At 42.7% G+C, this 25,235-nt stretch overlaps 1 long non-coding RNA gene across 7 annotated transcripts in view; it reads right to left on the bottom strand.

The window, feature by feature from the left end:
* LOC135178113 (uncharacterized) overlaps nucleotides 1-25,235 on the bottom strand; it is a 132,835-nt gene that overhangs the window by 32,104 nt on the left and 75,496 nt on the right. For 4 of the 7 annotated variants that reach the window (XR_010303359.1, XR_010303353.1, XR_010303357.1 and 1 more), the window contains 2 exons: nucleotides 24,712-24,799; nucleotides 24,083-24,147 (listed from right to left, as the gene is read on the bottom strand). This is a non-coding gene — a long non-coding RNA (uncharacterized LOC135178113). Of the gene's footprint in view, nucleotides 1-24,082; nucleotides 24,148-24,711; nucleotides 24,826-25,235 lie in introns of all 7 variants that reach the window. The other 3 variants (XR_010303354.1, XR_010303355.1, XR_010303356.1) reach the window with 2 other exon arrangements.

Genomic DNA, 25,235 nt, shown 5'->3' with positions numbered 1-25,235 from the left:
ACAGAAAGCTCTTTGGGGTTCGTTCTTTAAAGTTTTACCCCTTGTTTCTTCCTCCAAAAGTGCTATCTCTGCCTTTGGTGCTTCTGCAACAGATATGCAATAATTCATATATTTAGCTTTGTAACAGCCCTAAGCCATTATTTTGATTCCCGTGTGAGCCTTGGCTTGCTGATCTCTTGGTTTTAATAAGTTTCCTGGGCTGCATTTTTCCAGCAGGTTGAAGGCTTGTTTTAAATAGCATGATGGATTTGTGGCACTCAGGCTTGTCTCTCTATAACGCAGCACTGTTCCTCAAAGAAAGCAGGAAAGACAGCATCTGTTCTAGGTACCTTCAGCACGGTGGCTGTATTGAGCAAGAGACATCTGAAGTACGTATGGAGCATAACATCCTAAAGCAAAGATAGCTCAGACGAAAATGCTGGCATCTTTGAGCACTTCTTTTCTGTACCATTGTGTCCACCGTAGATTACCAGTGGTAGATATTGAAGGCAAAGCAAGTTCTGTGCTGCAGGAGGAACAAGCATGACTCTTTCTCCATGGCCAGCAAAAGGGCCGCACCACACCAAAGTTCCTCAGTCCAAGAGTAAGTCATCTTGCCATGCTGGTTGCTTACATGCATTATCCATAGGACCTAGGGAGCTGTCCCAACCAAACAGCTTCACTGAGAGCAGCAATAAAGAAAACATGTCCACAACTGCAGAACTGCACAAGTCCATCACAATTAGTCACCATTTTTTGTCAGTCCTTAAGGTGGAAAGAGACTGAGGAAATAAATGGTGGGTATGAACAGTTCATTTCAGTTAATTTTCTCAGCTTTCTTCTCTGCATCTGCCTCTAGCTTACTGTTTTGCAGACACTTTGATAACAAGCCACAGAAACCACCGTGGCAAGTGCTGCACCAGTACTGGTGAAACTCTCAGAGGAGAAGAGAAGAAATAGGTATGAAATTGTTACTCTTTTTGCCTCTCTGTGTTTATTTATTTTGGACCCATTGGGTAGACCGCAACTAAAAACTTTATGAACCTAATAAAATTCCCAACATTCTCAGACATGAGTCGTGATGTTTATATGTTAGGCAGAATACAAAGGTGTATTTATGAGGAGACTGGAAGCACTTAAAGATGCTTGAGCTCAGGCAAGGCATAAAGTACACGTGAGAAATGTTTTCAAACTTAGGACAGATATAATCAAGCTAAAATGCTCCTCCCACCTGGGAAGATGAAGATAACCTGCATGACACATCGAAATGAGAAGCATTTTGGAAATGCTGTGCAGCTCATCACAGAATCATCCCACCTTCTCACAGATGTTGGACTACAGGGGAATTTCCTTAGTTTTCAGTAGATGTTATGTCTTTGTTATAGTTCTTCTACGGCTAAAACATGAGCCCCCATTTTGGTAGTGGTGGTAACTATGCACATGAACAAACAGGGGGAGGTTACAAGAGTAAACATCTCTTTTCTCTTCCATCCTCATAAAACATAGAGTACTCCTTGATTCAAGAAGCAAGTTATACTGTCTGACTCAAGTTGAGGGATAATGGGTCTTGGCAACAGATTAGGTTTTCCATCTTTATAAATAAGGAAAAGCTAGAGGGACTGTATACTGAGATTTATTTTTGCCAGGAACAAATAAACAGTTCTGCCAGTACACAAATACTCCTGCTTCCACACTTCCCCCACCTCTCTCATGTCTTTGGCCATCTCCATCCCACTCCACTCCCATTCTCCTCCTGCACAGAGGAGAAAAAAAAAAGGAAAGAAAAGTTCTGTGTTCGTTCTCCTGTCATGCATGATTCTTTTACTGATTTCAGCATTAACTTTTTTGGATACTTCCTGTCACTGGAAGACCTCTCCCTCCCAACAAGAGCAGCATACGTTTTCAATTTAGATTATGTTCCCAGCAGATGTTGCAGGACGTGAAGGCCTTGCTTTCTCTTTCATTAAAGTGGCACTTGCAATACATTTTATTGTCTTGGACAGGGAAAAAAAGCATATATTTCAATGTTCAGAGAACAGTAAATGTGATTTTGGAATATTTATCTTAAAAATAGTGCTTGTTTAACAGAAAATTATAAAAATCAAGGACTGCATTGAATACATAACCCTGAAGAGTATTTGGAAGGAAAGGCTCACTCTCCAAACTTAACACCCAGTCAGCCCAAGAAATGCTTTTTGTTATCTTCATAATATTTTGCATGAAAATTCGGAGTGCCCATCAGTGCCTTTGGCTCTCCACATGGAGCTTCAGGCTACCCTGTGTGCATACAGCTTCATCTGATGTTAGACTTGTTAACACAAAGCCTTCTCTGTTGAGGAATGACACCGACATCCTAGCTGGAGCCTGAAGTCTGGGTTAGAGTGTTAACATTCAGATACACCATTTGGGAGCTTGCTGCTGACCAGTGGCCTGACTGGGGACATGTCCTCCATGCAGGTTTGAGGTGGACCAGAGCAATCAAAACCTCAGGGCTTTGAACTTACCAGAACAAGCAATCTGCTGCATCAGTGTGGTTCACTCAGTGATCCATAATGCACTGGAGAAAGGTAAAGCTCCAGAGCACATACAATTCATCGACGACATCATTGTGTGGGGCCAAACTGTTGAGGAAGTCTTTGAGAAAGGTAACAAAATCATTGACATTCTGTTGCAAGCAGGTTTTGCCATTAAGAGAGACAAGGTCAAAGGACCTGGCAGGGAAATTCAGTTTCTGGGAGTGCGGTGGCAGGATGGTCGCCGTCACATTCCACATGATGAGACCAACAAAGTCTCTACCATGGCAGTTCCCACCAATAAGAAGGACACTCTGTCTTTCTTAGGTGCAGTGGGATTTTGGAGACTACACATTCCTGGATTCAGTCAGATTGTCAAACCTCTGCACATCTGGTTTCACAAGTATCTACTGTTAAATACATATATGTGTGTGTGTGCATCTCTCTGTGTATACTCTACACACATTCATATTTACTTATTCCATCCTGTGTTGAAACTAGGAACAAAATGAAGCTGTACCCTACGGCAAAACATACACAAACATAATGCAGCTTCACCAGAGCTGCCAAAAAATCCCCACTGTAGAAAGAAGATTAAGTCTAACAAAATGGGCAGGAAACCACAAGTTTCAGACAAAAAGCTTGTTTCTAATACAGTTAGATTTTATCATTCCATTGCTTCTTCCTGTATTATGGAAGCAACTGGGTTTCACCATAGCATAGGTATGTCAGAGCCAGAAGCAATGGTCCACCTAAGCCTGTATTTGGGGCAGTAATTAATACAGACTAATTGATATCTCAGCATCTATTCCCAAGCACATAAATCCAGGCAGTGGCTATCTCTTCGGTTTCCTCATTTTCCATAAATTTGTCTGTCCTCTGTTGAGTTGATACATACCATCTTTCATTGCTGACTTTGCTCCACAATTCAAAAGTCCTTTGTCTAATAGAAAATCACCCTGAATTATAACTGAAGTTGGTTGTTTCCACCTGGTGTATTTGGTTTCCTGATTATATACAAAAATTTTCAACTTATATCTTTCTGTAAACATTTTGAGAGAACACTTGGTGCTTTAGGTGGCTGTTGGTGCCCTGGGACCAGCAGGGAGAGCCTGGAGGCAATTTCTGTACTTCATTTTCCTCCTCACCTTGGGCTGATAACTGGATGCCGACTGTGGTGTGTCAGCGCAGGCTGAGTCCTTCCTTCCTGGCTGCTTGTCATCCCCAGCAAGCAGCAGTAGTGCTCAGCAGCATCCTGCTCATACCTGAAGCCACCAGGATCACTCCCCAGTGGTTTGCCTCCCTGTAGGACCAAAACTAAACTCAGTGCAACAGGAGCAGCCACTCTGCTCTGGTTCACCACAGTCCCACAGGGACCTCAGGCAGAAAAGCATCCGGGGAGCAGAAGTGTCAGGTTATCAGTGCAATGGGAGATGAGATTTAAATACACTGTGTCAGAAATACTGCTTACAAATTTTGTCTTGTGAAAAATGATTAATGTGCAGACCAACATACAATCACACTAGGAACTCTGTTTTTTAAGACTGAAATCCTGTAACCACCAGTTATTTGCAGCCCAGGAATTGGCATTCTCTGATATTTCTCTAAGCCTTTTCAGGCTCCACATTGCTGTGCAGAGCCATCCCACTACCCTTTCTTTCTTGCTACTCTCACTTCTTGGTAACAGGGTCCACAGCACCTGTTGCTGATACCCTTGGGTTTGGTTCTGCATGATGAAACAGTAGCACAAAGCAATTGGCAATGCACATTCCACACACTTTGCACTAAAAAAGATCCCAAACATCCAGCCCTTAGCCCCTGCCACTGTCGGGCAGAGCAGCACCAGCAAAGAGGAGACAGCTACAGGCTGGCTACCCTTCAGAGAAAACATTGCTAAGGGAGCAGACAGCCTCTCACAGCAGAAGGGGATGGCAATGAAAGCAGCTGAGAGGTTCAGGAATGCACAAGGCAGCTGGAGTAGCCATATGCAGGAATGAGGAGAGGCAGCCATGGCCACAGGCTGACCAGCAAGAGGGCACCCCAGAATCATAGTATCAGATTCATAGAATGGTTTAGGTTGGAAGTGACTTCGAAGATCATTTAGTTCCACCACCTAGCCATAGGCAGGGACACTTCCCACCAGAACTGATCGCTGGAGGCCTCGCCTTACCTAGTCCTGAACACGTCCAGGGAGGGAGCAGCCACAGCCTCCCTGGGCAGCCTGTTCCGGTGTTTCACCACCCTCGCTGTAAAGAATTCCTTCCTAACATCCAGTTCAAATCTCCTCTCTTCCAGTTTAAACCCATTACCTCTTGTCCTGTCATTACAAGACCTTGTAAATAGTCCCCCCCCAGCCTTCCTGTAGGTCCCCTTCAGATACTGGAAAGCTACTACAAGGTATCCTCGAAACCTTCTCCAGGCTGAAGAGCCCCAGCTCTCTCAGCCTGTCCTCATAGCAGAGGTGCTGCAGCCCTCTGATCACCTTCGTGGTCCTCCTCTGGACTTGCTCTAACAGTTCCATGTCCTTCTTGTGTTGGGGGCTCCAGAACTGTACACAGTGCTCCAGGTGGGGTCTGACGAGAGTGGATTAAAGAGGGAGAATCCCCTCCCTTGCCCTGCTGGCCACACTTCTCTTGATGCAGCCCAGGACGGTTGCTGTCTGGGCTGCAGGTGCACACTGCCAACTCATGTTGAGCTTTTCATCACCCCAGGCTCCCACAGGCTTCCAGGTCCTTTCCCTCAGGGCTGCTCTCAGCCATTCGCCACCCAGCCTGTGTCTGTGCTTGGGATTGCGCCGACCCAGGTGCAGGACCTTACACTTGGTCTTGTTGAATGTCATGAGGCTGGCCTGGGCACACCTCTCCAGCCTGTCCAGGTCCCTCTGGGTGGATCCCTGCCCTCTAGCAAGTCAACTGTGCCACACAGCTTGGTGTCATCTGCAAATTTGCTGAGGGTGCACTCGATTCCTCTGCCCATGTCACTGACAAAGATGTTAAACAGCACTGGTCCCAGCACTGACCCCCAAGGGACACCACTTGTCGCTGGTCTCCTTGTGCCCTCTCTGCGTGTGACCATCCAGCCAATCGCTTATCCAGCAGTGCTCCAGCCATCAAGTTCATGTTTTTCCAGTTTGGTGACCAGGATGTTGTGTGAGACAGTCAAATGCCTTAATCAGGTCCAGGTAGATGATGTCAGTTGCCCTTCCCTTATCCACTGTTGCTGTGACTCCATCATAAAAAGTCACTAAATTTGTCAGGCATGATTTGCTCTTGGTAAAGCCATTGCTGCTTACCACCAGCCACCTCTGCTTTGTTTTCCATTTGCCTTAGCAGAGCCTTCAGGAAGATCTGCTCCATGATCTTGCCAGGCACAGAAGTGAGACTGACTGCTCTGTAGTTGCTGGGGTCATCCTTTTCTCACTTCTTGAAGATAGGCCTTATGTTTGCCCTTTTCCAGTCAGCAGGAACTTCACCAGTCTGCCATGACCTTTCAAATATGATGGAGAGTGGTTTAGCAACTTTAGTTCCTTCATGAACCTTGAGTGGATCTCATCAGGCCCCATGGAATTGTGCATATTCAGACTCTTTAGGTGCTCACGAATGAGGATGGAAAGCACAAAGGCAAAAAGTTATCCTAAGGATGCAGCAGACAGAGCCTTGGAACCAAGCATATAAACACCCCATGCTTCCCAACATGGCTTTAAATAAAATAAGCCTGATTTATAACACCACCAGAGAACAGCTGACTGACAAATTTATAGACTATCCAGGAATTCACTCCCTATTACGCTGTGAACATTTATTAAACATATAAAAATTAAATTAAAATGGCCATATTAAGAAGATTTTATGCCCTTTGTAGGCACATATAATTCATTTTTGGAACAAACTTTCTTTTCTTCCAAGAAGTCTGACGAATTTAGAGATGGGAACTTGCTAAAACCATCCACAATGGTATTGTATAGCACTGTTTTTGCTTGCTGTTAAGTGCCATGCTGTAGTTCCTCTGCTACATTGAAAAGCTGAGTTGATTGGCCTGGGTTAAGCCAGAAATAGAAACCCACAAAATATTTTAACAGATATTCAAAATCTTAAATCTGTAATCAACAAAGCAGAGAAGCTCTGTTAACATCTTCATGTAAAGCAACTATTCGTTGAGGCATGCACATAAAAAGAGTTAACAAGAGCACTTTAAAAAGTAGTTTTCATAAGACCAAGAGTTTTGGATTGCTTGTGTAAATATCCAGATTTCTGAAAGCTGGGCTGCTCTCAGGTACCCCTTAGCCTTTTGACATTTCTGCACCATGCATTTACATGCCTATAAGCTGTAGGTGTCTTGCCTGGAATGGGCAGCCTTCGCAAGGGAAGTTATGCATTTTCCATGAGCAGGCCCTTGGATAAGAAGCCAATTCCAGAATCAAGGACCACCAGCTACCAAGTGTGAAACTCCCCTGGGAGCCAGCCATGCCATGCCAGATTGCTGGGGACCTGCACCTGGGGTGGGCAGCACACCCAAAAAGTGTCAAGGCATCAGGATGCTCTCCTCCAGCACAGGGTGAGGATGCAGACAGTACAACTGCCATGAGACTCAAACACACACACACACACCCCTTGTCCTGTCTTTCTAGCAAGCAGCAAAAGCAGCTGAATTCACTTTGGACACAGCATTTGAGTGCAGTTTTGGCACTGCACATGTAACCAAATCGATAAAATAAATTAGTCATGCTGGTGTCTTCTTTAGGAGAAGTTCAACTGCTCATGAAAACAGACAACAGAAGAAAAGCTTTTCCATGTCTTCTATAAACAAACAAAAAAATCAATGTCTGCTCTTGGTTTAGATTATTCCTTAACACTGCTCACAAAATGCTATCACCTTGATATCACTTTCATTTCAAATCTGGTGCATCCTCTTATTCCTAGACACATCCTGCAGGTCTTTTAAGGACGATCAGTGAACACAAAATAACTATGAAACAATTGACCTGTAGAGCAACTTCTTCTCACAAGCAAGCTGGTGAACTCAAAAACATGTGCATGATTCTCAAAAGATAAACATGTCTTTGTGTGGCATATACTTGGTGAATATCCAGCATATCTGAATAAACTGATTTCTAGAGCCTTCCATAGGAATTAAGAAGTTTACCTTTAGACCCTAGTTTTTTAGTTTGCTGCAACACATACATTCATCCTGAGAATTAGACAGCATCTAACACCGCCACAGTCTTGGCAGAAGAATCCTTGTTGAATCCTTACAGCACTGTAAAATCCACTCATGCCAGGTGAATGAATAACCTCCTAATCTGACACTTTTTTAAGATGCTGCAATATAAAACTGATCCTGAAGGGAGGTTGTAGCCAAGTGGGAGGTGGTCTCTTCTCCCAGGCAACCAGCAATAGAACAAGGGGACACAGTCTCAAGATGTGCCAGGGGAAGTATAGGCTGGATGTTAGAAGGAAGTTCTTCCCAGGGAGAGTGATTGGCATTGGAATGGGCTGCCCAGGGAGATGGAGGAGTCACTGTCCCTGGAGGTGTTCAGGAAAAGACTGGATGAGACATTTAGTGCCATGGTCTAGTTGACTGGATAGGGCTGGGTAATAAGCTGGGCCGGATGATCTTGGAGGTCTCTTCCAACCTGGTTGATTCTATGATCCAAAAAGCTCAACATGAAAATACAGATATAATTACAAGTCTGATGAATTGTTAAAACACAAAATAGAATAATGTTTGCAGTGTTGAACCTTGGCCCTTAGATGACTTCCCTTGTATCGGATTTCAAAATGCATTGGTGCCTGCAGTCTCACACAGGTGTCTTGCAGTGCTTTTCAATGAGCATATCAGCCAGTCCAAACAGTATAAAACCTCTCAGAACAACTCTGGAAACTATTTAGCACCTGAATCACCAGGGAGGTGGTGGAGTCACCGTCCCTGGAGGTGTTCAGGAAAAGACTGGATGAGGCACTTAGTGCCATGGTCTAGCTGACTGGCTAGGGCTGGTTGCTAGGTTGGCCTGGATGATCTTGGAGGTTTCTTCCAACCTATGATTCTATGATTTTATGATTCTGTGATTCTATTTCCACCTAAATTTCTCAGTTCCTTAATAGTCATTGGGAAAATTGGACTTCTCTGCCTCTCAGGAATTATTTAATAAAGTCTATGTTAGACTTCTAAGGTCCTTTAGATATGATAGCAATGGAAGAGTCCAGAGATATCCTGGACAGATCAAAGTGAACTGAGGAATTAGGTGAGGGAGATGAGCATTGATAAGATGCTTTGGCTGCTGGAGATAGAGACAGCCAACATATAAACACACTACTAAAAGCCTCAAATCACAATCTGCAAACCCCAGCTAACAGCATTTTCAGTGTGCACGCCGAAACAAACTTACTTTTTTTCCAATTTCATGACACTGAAGTTTTCCTTAGTGCCACTTACAAGAGATCAAACTATTCCCATTACTCACTGGAACAGATAAATAGCAGAACTCAGAAATCCATACCAGAAGTTATATTTATGGAAATACTGTCTAATTTTTTGAGAAAACACTTCATACCAGGTCATCAGTTCAAGACAGATGGCCTCATAAACCTCTCAGCAACATACAAAACCTAAGGTTATATTTGATGTGTTCCAGGAACTGCATGGCACACAGATGACTGAGTGCTGCAGCAAAGAAGCAGAGGCCATTTATTGCCTAGTAATGGGTTGCAAGCTGAACACGCCCACCCCTGTGCGTGACTGACGCAGGGTGAGACCAAAGCAGAGTGACTGAGAGATGCTGTCCCCACCAACATGCCACACACACCACTCAATGGTGAGCCTGCAGATCCATGAATTTCTAAGACATCTTAAATCATTTTTCTGCCATTTGCTCACCTACAAGGGCTGAGTGGTGATGCTGAAACAAAAGGCCAGGGAAGCAGCAGGCTTCGTGGAATGTGATGCAGCAGAGCCTGAATTTATATACCTGGCCCTACTTGGCTCTTCAGACATTCATGGGCATCCCTTCTCTGGTACATGGTTAAGAGCATCAGACTGCACATGACATATACTCATCTACTGGCACTTTAACATGGAACCCTATTTACTGAAGTTGACATATCTACAGCTGAAATATTTATTCATATCTGAGAGATATATAAGCTACACAACATGAAGTGTATCAATCTTTTCTAGCCTCACCTTATATTGGACATATCAGTACAAAAGCTATCATCCCTGGTGCCTCTACTCATGAAAGTGCAGCAGAAGATACATTATAAATAAATATGACCCCTATGGTATGTTGCTTTTCATAGAATCAACCAGGTTGGAAGAGACCTCCAAGATCATCCAGGCCAACCTAGCAACCAGCCCTAGCCAGTCAACTAGACCATGGCACTAAGTGCCTCAGACAGGCTTTTCTTGAACACCTCCAGGAATGGTGACTCCACCACCTCCCTGGGCAGCCCATTCCAATGCCAATCACTCTCTCTGCCAACAACTTCCTCCTAACATCCAGCCTATACTTTCCCCAGCACAACTTGAGACTGTGTCCCCTTGTTCAATTGCTGGTTGCCTGTCAGAAGAGGCTATCCCCCACCTGGCTACAATGTCCCTTCAGGTAGTTGTAGACAGCAGTGAGGTCACCCCTGAGCCTCCTCTTCTCCAGGCTAAACACCCCCAGCTCCCTCAGCCTCTCCTCATAGGGTTTGTGTTCCAGGCCTTTCACCAGCTTTGTTGCCCTTCTCTTTTGCCACAGTGAAGCAAGCACCAGTGATTATTTAACAATACATGCTTTGCACTGGTTTTGCTCATTAAAAAAAAAAACCATCTCACACTATTGGATGTAAGTATCGCTTCCAAATGCTGGGGAATGCCCTGCCTCAGGTTCACCTTGTGTTTGCTCAGTGATGATGCCTGTGCTGGGCACAGCTGACATGCAACAGGGCCATGTAACTGCACTGATCTCCCAGAGCCTGCTCTTCTTTGCCCTTCTGCTGCTTCTTGCTGTACTTAGGTGCTGAGAAGCAGGAATCCAGCAGGTTTCAACAAAGTGGGGCACAGCTGGAAGAGGGAAGTCCATAAGGAAGTATTTATGGACAAGTAGCCTGCAGGAAAAGGGTGGACAGGAAGTAAAGGCAGGAAAATATGCACAGAAGTTTCTGTTCAAAATGTGTTACGAAGGCTTCCCTAAAAACACTGCTGGGAAAAAACTAGGATGAAAATCATCCACATTGTTTAATTTTAGCCCCTGTGAGTAAATCTTCCAGAAGCAGTTCGGTCCTGAGTAAGACTGCCACACAGTACACTCTGTCTCAACACACAGGGCAGATGGCACTACCTAATGAGCAGTGACAGCAAACATCTCGATCTTCCCCGTCTACAGCACTGCCAGGCTTCCGCACTGGAGCAAGGAGAAGCGAGCAGAGGTATACGCAGGCTGACATAGCTCTACAGTGCAGGGTCAGGCTGACTGCCAGGGATCACCCCAGGCATCTGCTGGCAGTGGAGAAGCAGAGAGCTCTGAAATGTCGTTGTTTTGCAGATGATCAGGGGAGCTGTGCGCTTTTCTCCCAGCCCTGACTCAACCTGCTGTTCTTCAGCTTGTTTTCATCCAGGTCTGTCTCTTCTATCTCCTTGGCCAGCTGCCCAGCAGTGCCCACCTGCTGGATGCACAACTAAGTGTCCTGGAGGACACAGGCATGACTCTCAACCCAGTCTGAACTGGACACTCAGTCCACGCTCCCCGCATCTTCCTGTCCAGCATATCCTTCTTCACGCTCTCTTTGAGTCACTCCTGGTCTCAACCAGGTTGGAAGAGACCTCCAAGACCATCCAGGCCAACCTAGCAACCAGCCCTAGCCAGTCAGCTAGACCATGGCACTAAGTGCCTCATCCAGGCTTTTCTTGAGCACCTCCAGGGATGGTGACTCCACCACCTCCCTGGGCAACCCATTCCAATGCCAATCACTCTCTCTGGGAAGAACTTCCTCCTAACATCCAGCCTATACTTTCTCCAGCACAACTTGAGACTGTGTACCCTTGTTTGTTGCTGGTTGTCTGGGAGAAGAGACCGACCCCCATCTGGCTACAGCCTCCCTTCAGGTAGTTGTAGACAGCAATGAGGTCACCCCTGAGCCTCCTCTTCTCTAGGCTAAACACCCCCAGCTCCCTCAGCCTCTCCTCATAGGGTTTGTGTTCCAGGCCCCTCATCAGCTTCATCACCCTTCTCTGGACATGTTCCAGCACCTCAACATCTCTCTTGAATTGAGGAGCCCAGAACTGGACACAGTACTCAAGGTGTGGTCTGACCAGTGCTGAGTACAGGGGCAGAATAACCTCCCTTGCCCTACCTTTTAATTTTCACAGGGCTCCTTACCTTCTGGGTTTTTACATTACTGCAACTTGTTTTTTTAACCTACAACCACAGGTTTTACCATACTGTGATGAGAGGCCATCACACTTCTAAAAAGTAAGAGAGCCCCTGCTCAGAGTAAGCAAAATAAAGCAGACTTTTTAGACTTCACATTTTTAACCAGTGGGATTTGCATTTGTGGAGGAATCTGTAAAAATCAGCTGTGAAGGCTCAAGCTGTGACGCTGCACAACACTCCTAGACTCTCAGGGCACTGAGAGATCACTGAGGCTTTAGCTCGTCTCCCTTATTACATCACTTTTCACCTTCCTGCAGAATGCCATACCTACTATGCATGCAGAAAACATGTTTCCCTGAGATGAAGAAACTGGGGGAGGCTTTTCACTTCCATGCCTCCTGGGTAATGTGTCACTTTCTCATCATGAGAGTTAAATGAACCATCCTGGAACACCAAAATTGTGATTCAGTAGTGTAGTACTGTCCTGGTAAAGTTTTGTGCTCACCCAGAGCTTCTAAAACCAGCCAATTTTGCTTTAGCTGCCAAATGCAAATTGAAAAGCAATGGAATGGAAATTAGACAATCAAGCAGAAAATCTTTTTACCTTTGCATTATAAATTAAAGCTCACAAAGATAATGCTTAAAAACTTTGCTCTTTGAGGCAAACAAGTAACTTACAGCTTCACTCACTGTCTGCAAAGAAATATGCTGGTTTGCTTCTCAGCTAAACCGTTGACTCGATGTGGAACATTATTTCCAGGCAAAAGGCAGAACAGAGCACAGACCTGCCTGACTCCTGACTTCATGTCCTGTCATTTGCTTAAACAAATCATTTTGGGCTGTCTTTTAGCTTCTTTTTCTTTTCTCTTTTCATGGTTTCAGCGTTATCTGTTAAAAAATAACGTGCAGCTTGATGCTATCACCCACACCCCAACAGCACTTTAGCACTTTATCACTTACTCCCTTTCAAGCAGAAGAGGAATTTTTCTTGGTGTTAATGGAAATGCAGTCAAGGGCTGTGTGGGACCCTTCAGAAGAGAAGCACATACCATGTGCTGAGGTTAGTTTAAATCAGGTTTGGGGGCCTTTTTAAACACAAAAATAAAAGATTTTATTAACACAGGAAATGATTCAGAAGGATCTGCAAGCTACAAAGTAGGCTAATATCCCTCAGATGGTAAAATTGCCCAGACAACTGGAATAACTTGCAATTGTACAAATGATGTATAGCACTGTGAAGCTGATAGCAGTGTAGGAAGCTACATAAAAGTACTGCTGTTCTAGGGAATCAAGGGTGAGCATGCTGCAATCAGCAGCCAAACTTGGCTGACATGATATCTGACATATTTAATAAAGATGTTTAACATTTCTTTGCAACAAAGCAGAGGAGCCATAAATCACAAAGTACTGATTCCTTTGAGTATCACAATTCTACAAGTTTGAAGACAAAGAAAAGATCAAGTTTCATTCTCATTAGAATCTCTACACAGTAACCTTGAGGTCAGAGAGAAAAGTGACAGCCTATGAAGGTATGCTTTCAATGATGGAGAAGTGATTTTGCTTTGGATCACTTGAATTTCTTGAAAGAAGAATCTGCTGCCTGACTAATTGGGAGTGTTTTGCCTCATAGGGCTGAAATAACAGAAAAATTGGTAATGCATTAAGTAATTTGGAGACTATTTTGTAACCGAGACTGACCTTTAAAGTCATCCACTTTCCCTATCAAATGCTCCCTTCCAAGACTTAATTACTGAGTCATTCTCTTTCTGTGTCATGTAAACACTGTTTCTTTCCATCTTCCAGGGGTTTCCATGTTTGTATGAACTATTCCTGTTTCTCCAGACTAACACACTCTAGCTACCTAAGAGAATTAGCAAATCATAGTAACTGCTGGGGCACTTATTTGCTATCCTCTGTGATCATTTCAAAGCACTTTTGAGCCATTAAAGCTTTACAACATCCCATGAGGTTGGTGGTTTTAACCTTCTTTCACAGCCAGTAAAAATGATACAGAAATAGTTTAGCCTCCATTCTGTAGGTCATATGGGCAGTAACAGAGTGGGGCCACAAACAACCAACAAAGCCATAACGTTCCACCCATTAGACAACATCACCTCCTTCTGGAATAAAAGGTCACTAACACGGATGCTCAATGCAGGAAGAAAAAAGTGAACAAACCACTGCAGCTTCTTGAAAATGCTTACAAAGCAGCCTTCCATAAAAACTGGAGAGCAAAACATGAATTACTATGTGCACCTTATGGATCACAGAGCATTTAAATAAACACATAAATAAATAAATAATAGAAAAGGGCACAGGAAAAAAGTGCCTATACTTTGGTATCTACATCTCACAGGAGCTGTGCAGGTACAGACAGTCTGCATTTGTATTAAAATCAGGGAGAGCACCAAGAAAGTGAGTGGGAAAGCTGCATTGTGCAGGCACATGAGCAAGCTTCCGTGGAGTGCTCCATCTCAGGCCCATGCTGAAGTAGGACGCAGCTCTGGCTCCTTTACCTGCTTGCTGGCTGGGTTTCACAACTTGTGAGGCTGCTTCCAGCACCTGGGCTGGGCAGCTCAGAGGTAAGTGTGCTGCTGTACATGTTTTGTATGTATGGCTACCCTGTCCCTCAGGTCAAGTGCCATGAAAAAGGGTTTCTGAGAATACTGTTCAGAGACTGCTTTTGAACTTTGAGCCCTATGCAGAGAAGACCCTTCTGAGCAGATTGCATCTAGTGCATGGGATGTATGGAGCTGAGATAGAGAATCGTCAGGGCTGGAAGGGACCTTGAGGATCATCTAGCTGGAGGGGAGGATCATTACAGTGCCGTGACAACCACAGCAAATGCTGAATGGAGTCCAGGCCACTATTGCATAAGACTTGAGCGCTTTCCTGGCAACGACTGTGAAGAACATGAAAATGTTGAAACTGAATTTATTCTCAATTTCGACATCATCTCAGAAAGAGTCAACCAGCAATGGAATTTCAAGAGGGAAAAGCTCCTATAAAACTAATTTTTTTTTTTTACTCTCTCTGTGTCAGCAGATGATTAATTCCTGGTGCTGGAGGTGCATCTGAGAGACTTCAGAACTGAGTTCTGGAAGTCATGAAGACTCAAGTAAGGTTTTGAACAAGGCTTAATCATTCTATTCTCAGCTCTTGTTCTGTCCAAAGTTCTACTGATTAGAAGCCAGCAAGAATTTTTCCTTGAAAAAGGCAAAGGAAAACGTGAAGATACTCTTGGTTTGCAACTTGAGATCTTATATTAAAAAGAAACTAAAGCAAGATAGATAGTAACATTTTTTTGTCAAAGTCAGATGCGAGATGTTCAACATCTAAATCTGGCTTTTGAAACTTGTGTGTCTACTTCCAAAGGCAGTATAAGCTGGCTGACTGAAACTTCTGAAATGCACACCACATGGGCTGATACGTTAATTTGGAATCACGAGTTTAATTAGAGGTAAAAAACTTTCTCTAAGTGACTCATCGGTGATTACAAGAAAAACAAGTCCTACACCTCCTCTCTCCCTGTTGCTATGTTCAGAACACAACTACACATAAACCTACACCACTCTCAACTCCTCAAGTGCAGCAAACTACAATCACTTCTGGAAATATATTCCCCAGCCCAACCCTAACTTGTGGTGGTCACTACAAATTAGGTCTCAACAATCTAGAGCAGAATACTGGAGAGAGAGAGAAGTTGATGTGAAAATACATCCTGAGCAACCATTTATAATGAGTGCCTTTAATGACATCCTATGCTAGAGCTGAGACCACGGAAGTGAGAACATACAATACCTTATCACTGCTCTCTACAGCTTTAAAAACTATCAAGTAAACAGTGTAGATGTAGCATGTATGCACACACATTAGATGATTGTATCATTTTTTTATATTTAAATATTTTTATCACTTTTTACTAAGCTTCCTTCCAAACATCTGGAAATTTTAATTTCCAAAAAGTCAGTCTTTTTAGCAAGCTGCAGAACAGCTACAGAATTCTTGCCAATCAAAACACTCCCAAATACTGATTTGTTTTTTCCAAAATTTCATAAATATTTTTGAAAAATCTTCATTTCTCTCTCTTCTTTTTTTTTTTCCCAAATGGAAAAGATTGGTTCAAGCAGCACTCCCACTACAAAGAAAAAAAAAATCCTGTTTCTTGAGGAAAATATTCTTCATATGCACTAACCATGCTCTGTCTGTTTTGCTCTTCTCTAGTGTGTGCTTGTGACTTCTGCAGTAGAAAAAGCAGGCATCCCCCAGAACATACTGCCTGATCCACATCTAGAGTGCCTTTATCAAACGTAATCTTGACCTAGAACTTGATTGACATGCTATGTTAAAAATAGTTTGGAATCACCTAATTAATGACTGGTTAATAATGCAAGCTATCTTCACACAGTGTAGGAGGTTACATGAGGACGGCTCATCAAAGAAATTTGTACTGAACTCTTCATTTCCTTCACCTTGCCTTTTGTGCTGCTATATTTTGTCCCATCTCTGCCATGCCATACAAAAAGTTCATCTCTTTTCCTCGGGATGATATTTCAATCCTTCCCTCAACAGACAACGATTCCAAACTGGTTTTCTCTGCCTGTGATTTTAGCATGCGTGGTGACCACGTTATCAATGGCACGATTAAACAGCAATGCTTTCCAGATGGTGTAGAGAGAATGCCACATCTTTCTTCCTTCTGGTTCAACCCTTGCCCTTTCAGGCAGCAGCTCTGTGGCCTCCTCTTTAACTTACTCCTTGACAGTCTGCCTACAAATCCTCATCTCCTTTAGGTTATTGCAGTCTCTTGCACAGTTCAGTGGCACTGAAGCCCTTCTAGATTAGATCTCGACATTCACTTCCTTTGAAGAGGAATTTCTTGTCAAAGAGAAGTATCAGTTAACCTGATACAATTCACCTTTGAACCTGTTGCTTTTATTTTTTCCATTTTCTACATACTTTCCTATCTCTGTTCTCTATTGTCTCAAACCCTTTCTTACTAGTGAGGTAACACTAATCAGCTGCCCGGATTACTTTTTCCTTCCTTCAACAGAGGGTGTTAAAGGCATTATCTACAAATCACAAAATGTTACCTTTGAGTTCATGGATTATTAAAATCCCTTTTAAACAAGTTTGCAATTTCCTCAACTAGATCCTGGAGTGTTGGAAGATGGATATTATCCAGTCGCTTTTCCACCACAAACACATTCATTTGCACTTCTGCAGTTACTACTGACTACTTCTATCCCCAGAGTCTACCATATGAAATAGAGCCTCATTTAAAAAAAAGGCAAAACATTCTTAATCTTCATTCTCTCCTTCCTTGATAGAGAGGAACAGAAGATTTTTTTCTGACCCCATTTCTAATCAGGGCAAGAAAGTATATTAATTTTTGAAAGGACAGATCTCAAAGCATGCCTGTAAAGGGTTCTAAGCCATTGATGGCATTGTGTTATGTGACAGGAAGGTTCTGACACTTAAAATACTCAGATGTGAAGGTTCTTTGCCCTGCCATTGCATTCTGTGATACAGTGGGAATCATCTAAAAGCAATATCTGGTGAAAAAGAGGAAGAAAACCATTCTGATGCTGATTTCAGCTTCCAGTGTATTTGTTATCTGGAGTATCTATTTCAGCAAGGACTGATCAGAAACAGTTTCAATGACTACCTTACCTTATGTGCTTCAGTGTCCCTACAAGAGTTCTATTCAAGCCGAATAGCCCCGTCTAGGGCTGGAGTACCTGAGCCAAACTCAGTGTTTCTGCAGAGCACTCCCTCATTTTCTAGCTCACCCACAGCACAGCAAACACTTCCCGCAACCAGTATAGCCGAAGCCCACGCATTGCTCAGCAGACTAAACAAGTGCATACAGAAAACATAAGAAAAGCAGGGAGGGTTTAATGATGACTTTGCTTCTCACAGGGAAAGTCATAGGCAGCTATTCATTAAATCCCCAAAACCCTCTTCCAACTCATGGCTTGAAAGCGTAAGGAAGATCCTCCCTTCTCTGTCTCAAGCTCCTTCCATCTTCGCCACGCCAAAAACCCAAATGAAGCCTCACTTAAGCAATGCACGAGGAACAATTTCAATACACCTAATATGGGTAATCAAATAACTCACTACTCAGTATATTCCAGAGTTAGGAAATGTTTATGAAGCTGCCACAAAGCTTTCAGGGCACTGCAGAGCTGTGCTTTGCGCTGCCAAAGAAACTGGAGGGTTTTGCCATAAAGCTGAGGTCCAGTGTGTCACAAAGTGCACATTGTTTTGTCTAATTTGAACCTGGAAACAATTTCTATGCATTTTTTGTCAGAGCTGGTGAGCAACCATTGGAGCGATGAGATTCATGTCTCCACGTTAGTACTGAAAGAGATTTCCACAGTGGGTTTGGCCTTCTAAAAACCATGTGCCACATGATGCTATCTCCTCTCCTAATTTCCACATATCAAATTGCATTAAAGAACAGCTGAAATGTTTTTCCCCTCTTGCTTTTTGCCCCTCTGAGTAAACCTTTGCTCCTTTGCTTTTAGCTTCAACAAGAATTTTATGAAAGACTGAGAGAGCAGAGCTTCCCCATGACAACCTCTTGTAAGACATTGATCAAAATGGTGTATTTTTAGACAGTTTCCTTTATATTTTATAGAGAAACTAAAAGATATGTCAGTGAACTATATTCCCATGAAAACTACCTAACCTGGCACTGGCATGATGCTGTTCCCAGGAGACACATGATTAAGCAGAGCTGACAGCAGACCTTTGCACTGGGGCATCCTTGGTGCTCCTGAGCTTCTGAGGCCTCTAACAACATATGGACATAACAAATGCCCTCTGAAGCCAGATGAACCATCCACCTAGTCCTATAACATATCTGACACAATGGCTTGTTGTAAATCATAGCATCATGGACCCATTTAGGCTGGAAAAGACCTTCAGGATCATCAAGTCCATCCTTCAACATAACACTGCCAAGCCTGCAGCTAAACCATGTCACCGAGCACTACATCTACATGTCTTTTAAATACCTCAGGGATGATGATTCAACCACTTCCCTGGTACCCTGTTCCAGGCCTTGACAATCTTTTCAGTGAGAATTCTTTTCCCAGTACACAACCTAAACCTCCTCCGGTGCAACCAGAGCCTGTTTCCGCTCATCCTGTGACTTGTTACTTGGGAGAAGAGACCAAAACCCACCATGCTACAACTTCAGCCTCCTTTTCTCATTTTCAGCCACTCCTCACAGGGCTTGTTCTGTAAACTTTTTACCAGCTTTGTTGCCCTTCTCTGGACCCACTCCGGCACCATGATGTCTTTTCTGTAGTAAGGCAGCCCAAAACTAAAGCCACTAATCAAGGTGTGGTCTCACCAGTGCCATGTACAGGGAAACAATCACCTCTAGTCTTGCTGGCCACACCATTCCTGACATAGGCCAAGATGCTGTTGGTCCTCTTGACCACCTGGGCACACTGTTGGCTCATATTCAGCCACTCTTCCCTAAGCCAAACAATTAAGTGTGTGTTAATACAAATGCACTAATACATCTGGCAGAGCATACTCAATTCCTGTTGCAATCATTGCAACACGATGTTTTTTCTGGACTGGTAATGTGCACCTTTACATCATGATTCATACAATCTTAATGATCAATCAAAATAAACTTGGTCATTTTAATCCATTGAGTTGTCCTCAAAGAGTCTTTCTGACTGCAAACAAGCAGGCAGCACCTCTTTACTAGGAAAAACAAGTAATACATGAAAATACAAACCCCAAGGGCTAAACTGGCCTATGAAAATGTTTTCTAGCTAGGCTTACCTGGCTAGAATATGTTATTGAGCATAGCCAAGAGAAGGGGTCTAAGTGTTTATGAAGGGAGTCTTCTATTTGCTAGCTTTCTTTGAAAGAGAGAGAAATCCACTGGAGTAAACTGTACAGAAGAGGTCCTTATGCGCTTTCACCTGGAGCTGCACATTACAGCTGTAGCCAGGCTGAGGGCTCGTAGAGGAAGGATGCCCTGAAGACTTCTCCTCTAAGGGTGTGCCACATCCCCTTTAGCCAACACCTCTCTCTGGGGGGAAGGCAGGACTGCAGTACAGGCAGAGGTACAGCTCCAGCTGTCACTCAGAGACATCATCAAGGTTGCAAGGCAACCTAACTACAAGAAGTCACCAGACAACACAGGAATATATCCAAATCTATCTTTGTTCTTCCTCAAAAAAGCAGGTCCAGTGAACAACACTTGACCAAGCCTTCTTCCAATTTCTTGCCTGGAGAAGCCTACACTGAACTGTGGTCCCTTTCTTCTTGCCCCTGGATTCACATATACTGACAGTAACTTGAGATATGGAGGGAACTACCTTTCACACTGCTTTCTAGCTTTGGTCATGTCATCATAGAGGAAAAAGAGAGATGGAAGTTGAGATAGTACTCAAGGAAGGCAGAGTTCATAGAAACAGCAAATAACAAACATGTAAGTCAAAAATTAAATACAATAAACCCCTACTGTCAGATGTTCTTAAGCATGGCCCATGGTGAAGAACTTGCAAGACACTAGCTAATAGCTAGTCTCAGCTGTTACATGGTTATGAAGCTAAAACTGCACAGAGTTTTTTACCTTTACTTCCTCATGTAGCTAATGACTATCCACACTGTAAGAGTGTTACAGAATCACAAGATAAGAAGAGGAGATACACATAGGACATCGTACTAAAACGTGATCCATGCTATGAAAACCAAATGACCTGGATCTGGCCTAATTGTGACGTAATTTCAAGTGATAATAAGACCTCAGTGATGAATATGTTAAATCTGGAGTACATGTGTAACCTGTCTGAAGCATATAGCCAAAAAATAAATACACTAATTTCAAAAGTGATGCCACATGGCATTTTGTTCAAGCAGCTAGCTGAAGATAGTTGTGATGGTTACCCACCCCCCCACACACACTCTTATGAAATCAGCCAGACTAGACTCAGCTGGCTGCAAGTTAAGGAATGAAGCTATATTTACAGCTTAGCACAATATACAAGCAGATATTCACAATATATTACAAATATATATATGTATGCACAGAAATGTACAAGTTAAAAGTCATACAGAAACCCAATAGCCCTTCCAGAAATCAGAGTCCCCAGGAGGGACTTCCAACCACCCTTCCACCTTCTTTCCACCTCTCTACCTTACCCCAGAGTCTGCCTTACATGCAAGGTGAGTTGCAAGGATGGGCAAGGGGTGTTAGAAGCAGAATGATTACTTGGGTTACACGGCAGAAGACCAAGGAGAAAACACAGACACCGACTCTGACAGAAAGAGATTGTCTTATCTGTGTTTGTGTCATTGCTTTTATACATCTCAGCAAGCCTATGAGTGAAGTAGTCAACACCACTCTTTCCTTTTCACAGCCTATCATCTAATTTTTCTCATTAAAATATTCCACTTAGAATCAAACAAGCACAAAAGTCTAGTCTGCAATTATATTTTTGTAGACACAAGTCTGGCAGTTATTTTACTGCATCTTAATATTTTTTTTGTTTGCACAATAGTTTAGCAAAGCAGCATTGGCAATTTAGAGACACCAAAAGTCACACTGCTAGGTACAGCAAAGCTCATACTAGCCCAAAATGATGCATACACAACAGATGTTAGTCTTTCAGCTCAGAGGAAATACAAACACCAGAGTCTGGTTTAACATAGATCACAACTATTTTGAATTAATCATGCTTTTCTAATATTAGCATGCTTAGAAAATGGCTAGATCCCATCCTTACTGTTACCACGTTGTCAATGTGTCCATAGCTGCACCAAAGAACTTAATCTTCTGAAATATTTTCCAGCACAACTTCTCTATTGTTTCACCTCACCAAGTATGTGCTGCCTTGCTTTGAATCAAGGTCTAATGTGCCCAGACTCTACTTCCTAGAGATTCTGTCTAATGTCTTCTTGAAAGACCTCAGTGGCAGCAATTTGGCCAATTCCCAACAAAATCTGTTCCATAATATAACGTTTTTAGACATGTCTAAGAAGTATCTCTGTTTTCCATCTACTATGGATCTTGTATTTATAGTTCCTTGTCATTCTGGCATTTATGGACAAGATCTCACAACAATTTAACTCGTTCTTACACTTTGATTTTTTTGCTTATTCATTTGATAAGGAACTTAGGTCTCTAAGACAGATTTCCTTTTTCTGTTCCCAGTGCTAGGAGCTTACAAATCAGGTATAGAGAAAGATGCTGAGCACTGAAAAACTAATGGATCTGGATGCAAGTACCTCTAGCCAATGAGACTCATCTACATAAAAATCTGTTTCAGAGCAAGGTACAGCCTGAACTGAAAAGATGGCTAATTTTATGACAACTCGATCATTAGATGAGCCTTTGGTGGTTAAAATAGCCTATCACTTTGCATTGGTTAGCTTTCAGGGAAGGAAAACTAAATGCCTCATCATCATCAGTGCAATTTGCTGTCAGGCTGCTTGCTGCAGGTTTTGTTTCTAATAGGTTTTGAATTTCCATAACTCCAGAATATTGGCCTACTTAAGAGAGATTTCATTGCACTGTAGAGCAAACCATTGAAATAGGTTAATACTGCCACATAACATAGATAATGTCAACATCAAAAGCATTTTCTATTCCTTACTTTTTGCTCCCTCTCCAAAGCATCCCTCATTTTTTTTAACATAGCCTAATGATAAAGTCTAAAGCCCAGGTAACATTTAACATTTATTTCTATGCCACACACACTGATCATTTATCAATAACAGAAGAAGGACAGAGATTTACTAAGGAGACAGATGACTAGTGGCTCCAAAGTACAGTGATAACTAAAACAGAGCGTTCTAAAATTTCAAGCACTGTTTGGAAAAGCTATTTTAGATTGCCCCATGGAGAAACCACAAAGCAGGAGCCACAGTCATATTACAACCTTCACAACACAACAGCCTAAGGGCAGTTAGAAGATTGGCATATTGCTAAGGGTAAGCAGTCCATGAGTCCTACAGTAAAATACTCTATGCCAGGAAAATGACCAGTTATGATGGGTGTTTAGATGTAAACACAGAACTCTCTGACCAAAAACATATGCTATTTTTACTCCTTTCCATTTTCACTCCCTTCCATTTTCTTCTGTCTTCTTGCACATAGTGTTACCACTGAGGATTAAATCCTCCATAAGCTGGGTTTTTAAGCTACACTGAGCATACTGAATAATCAAATGGACACATAATGAACATGGAACCCCCCCCTAAAACTGTCATGAAAAAAATAACCCTTTTAACTTTAATCAACTTCCATCAACATTTCCTTAAGCCTGCCTTCAGGAACTGAAAACTTGACCAAAAGATTTTTTTTCTATTGATTTCACAATCCAAGACACAAGTTATACCTTTTCCTTAACATCATCTTTAAAGACTTGCCATGCCTGCACAGCAACCACGTAGGCAAAAAAACATCCCAACTGGTAGATATTTGATAAGTGCAGCCACTCTAAGTATCTGTTCACACATTTATAAAGAGCACCACAGAAGACAGGCAGTCTGTTGCACCACCATTCTCTGAAAAATCTTTCTGTTTTGGAAACATTAACACTTCCTAACACAAAAAGAATAGGCCAAAACAAGTCATAATTCCAGTCCATATGCTGATGAAGTTTCAGAACAAGCTAATTTAGCATTGACAATGCTAAACTGTCAAGTGATAGGTTGGGCTGGGTGATCTTGGAGGTCTCTTCCAACCTGGTTAATTCTATGATGAGAAAAGGCTGGGGAAAGGCAAACAGCAAGTTTGACCCTCATCTAAACCAAGTCTCTTATGATAATTTGTCACTGTAAAATAAATAGCCTTTTCTGTTGTGCAATTTGTATTTCCACCCATGCAATGACTGCCTTACATAGAAGCTCTGGCAAATGAAAACAAGCCTAGCATTTCTATATGAAGTCTGTGTTCCTTCTTTTCTCAGTTGATGGGTTTCATGGCAGGAAGCCCACATGCACCCCCATTTTCACATAATTGCTTTCCAGTGTTATTTCATATGTAGGGGCAGGACTCAACATCTCACACACAAACACCAACTTTGCATTTTCAATTACAGCAACTGCAAGTTAAAAAACAGGCCTTGGCTCAGTATTACTCCTGAATCAGTGTGATCCATACACCTGAACTGCAAGCTTGTTGTTTAGTGTTACCACTCTCAAACATTTTTCAGCATAACATCCCACCAGCTACCAAAAGCATGCAAAAAAACCTCACCTAAAGCATGCAAAGATGTTCACTTTTCTTTAAATTTCAAAAGTATTTTCTTTGTGTCTTCTGGTCTGCAAGATCACAGAATCACAGAATGTCAGGGGCTGGAAAGGACCTCAAAAGATCTAGTCCAACCCCTCCACCAGAACAGGATCACCTACACCATATCAGCAAAGTCCTCACAGGGATCAGACAATACAAAGTCCCCTGGGTCATGACACCTACCCAGCAAAAGTCCCTGTCCTCCTCAATGAGTGGCATTAGTCCCTGCAGACATAACCCTCTCGCAGGAGACTTGCTGCAGAGAGACTTTAGCTGCCTCATCCATGTAGTGAGCCCTTACAACTTTGCCTTCTCACACACACAGGCACAGCCATGGGGAGGTGGACAGCCTTTGCATGTGCCTGTTAAGTCAATATTGCGATGGGAAAAATTCACCCAGTGCCAAGAGCAAGAGTAAGACTGCATAACACTTCACTGTGTGCTCAATGGGAATTAAAATGGATTAGATCCTTGTGTACAGGAGAAAGTTAACCCTCAATGAATAAGCATTTTGTATTAGTGGATCAGACTTAGAGAGGATATATTTCTCATGAAGCAGTTTTAGTCATTTAACTCACATTCAAATAACATACCTTGTCTTCAAACGTTTCTTTTTCACACTTCGTTCTTTTTTGTTGTTGTATTGCAAGTGCAGTGTTCCACCAGCTTCTTCTTTTTCCTCTGTGTAAGCAAAATACAGATAACTTCTGAAACCAGAAGAAATAAATCGCAGCAATCAAAGTCAAGGCTCTTGCTTTGGTTTGACTTTAAAAAGAAGAATCACAAAGTACAGCAAAAGTTTGCCAAGTTTCTTTAATGACCCGGAAACCGATTATGATGTTCTGAATTTTGCAAGTTAGTAAATCAGCCCACATACACGATAGGAAAACAAAACATTTGGATTCTGTCACCAGTGGGATTTTCTGTTCAAAATTACATGGATCCGGTAGCATAATGACTCTAAAGGAAATGTGTTTGTGGTTAACTGTACACAACCAACAGGCACAAGAAGACACTATCCGCAGAGACCAGTAGATGTATCTTTATAGTTCCTGCCAGCTGTGCCACAGAGTTGTCCACAGTGACCCCTGGCCCTCAAAAAGCCTCAATGAAATGG

This window comes from Pogoniulus pusillus, chromosome 9 (assembly GCF_015220805.1).
Source record: "Pogoniulus pusillus isolate bPogPus1 chromosome 9, bPogPus1.pri, whole genome shotgun sequence".
NCBI lineage: Eukaryota > Metazoa > Chordata > Aves > Piciformes > Lybiidae > Pogoniulus > Pogoniulus pusillus.
Note: the sequence above shows the minus strand (reverse complement) of the source record. Positions and strands in the feature narration are given on the sequence as shown.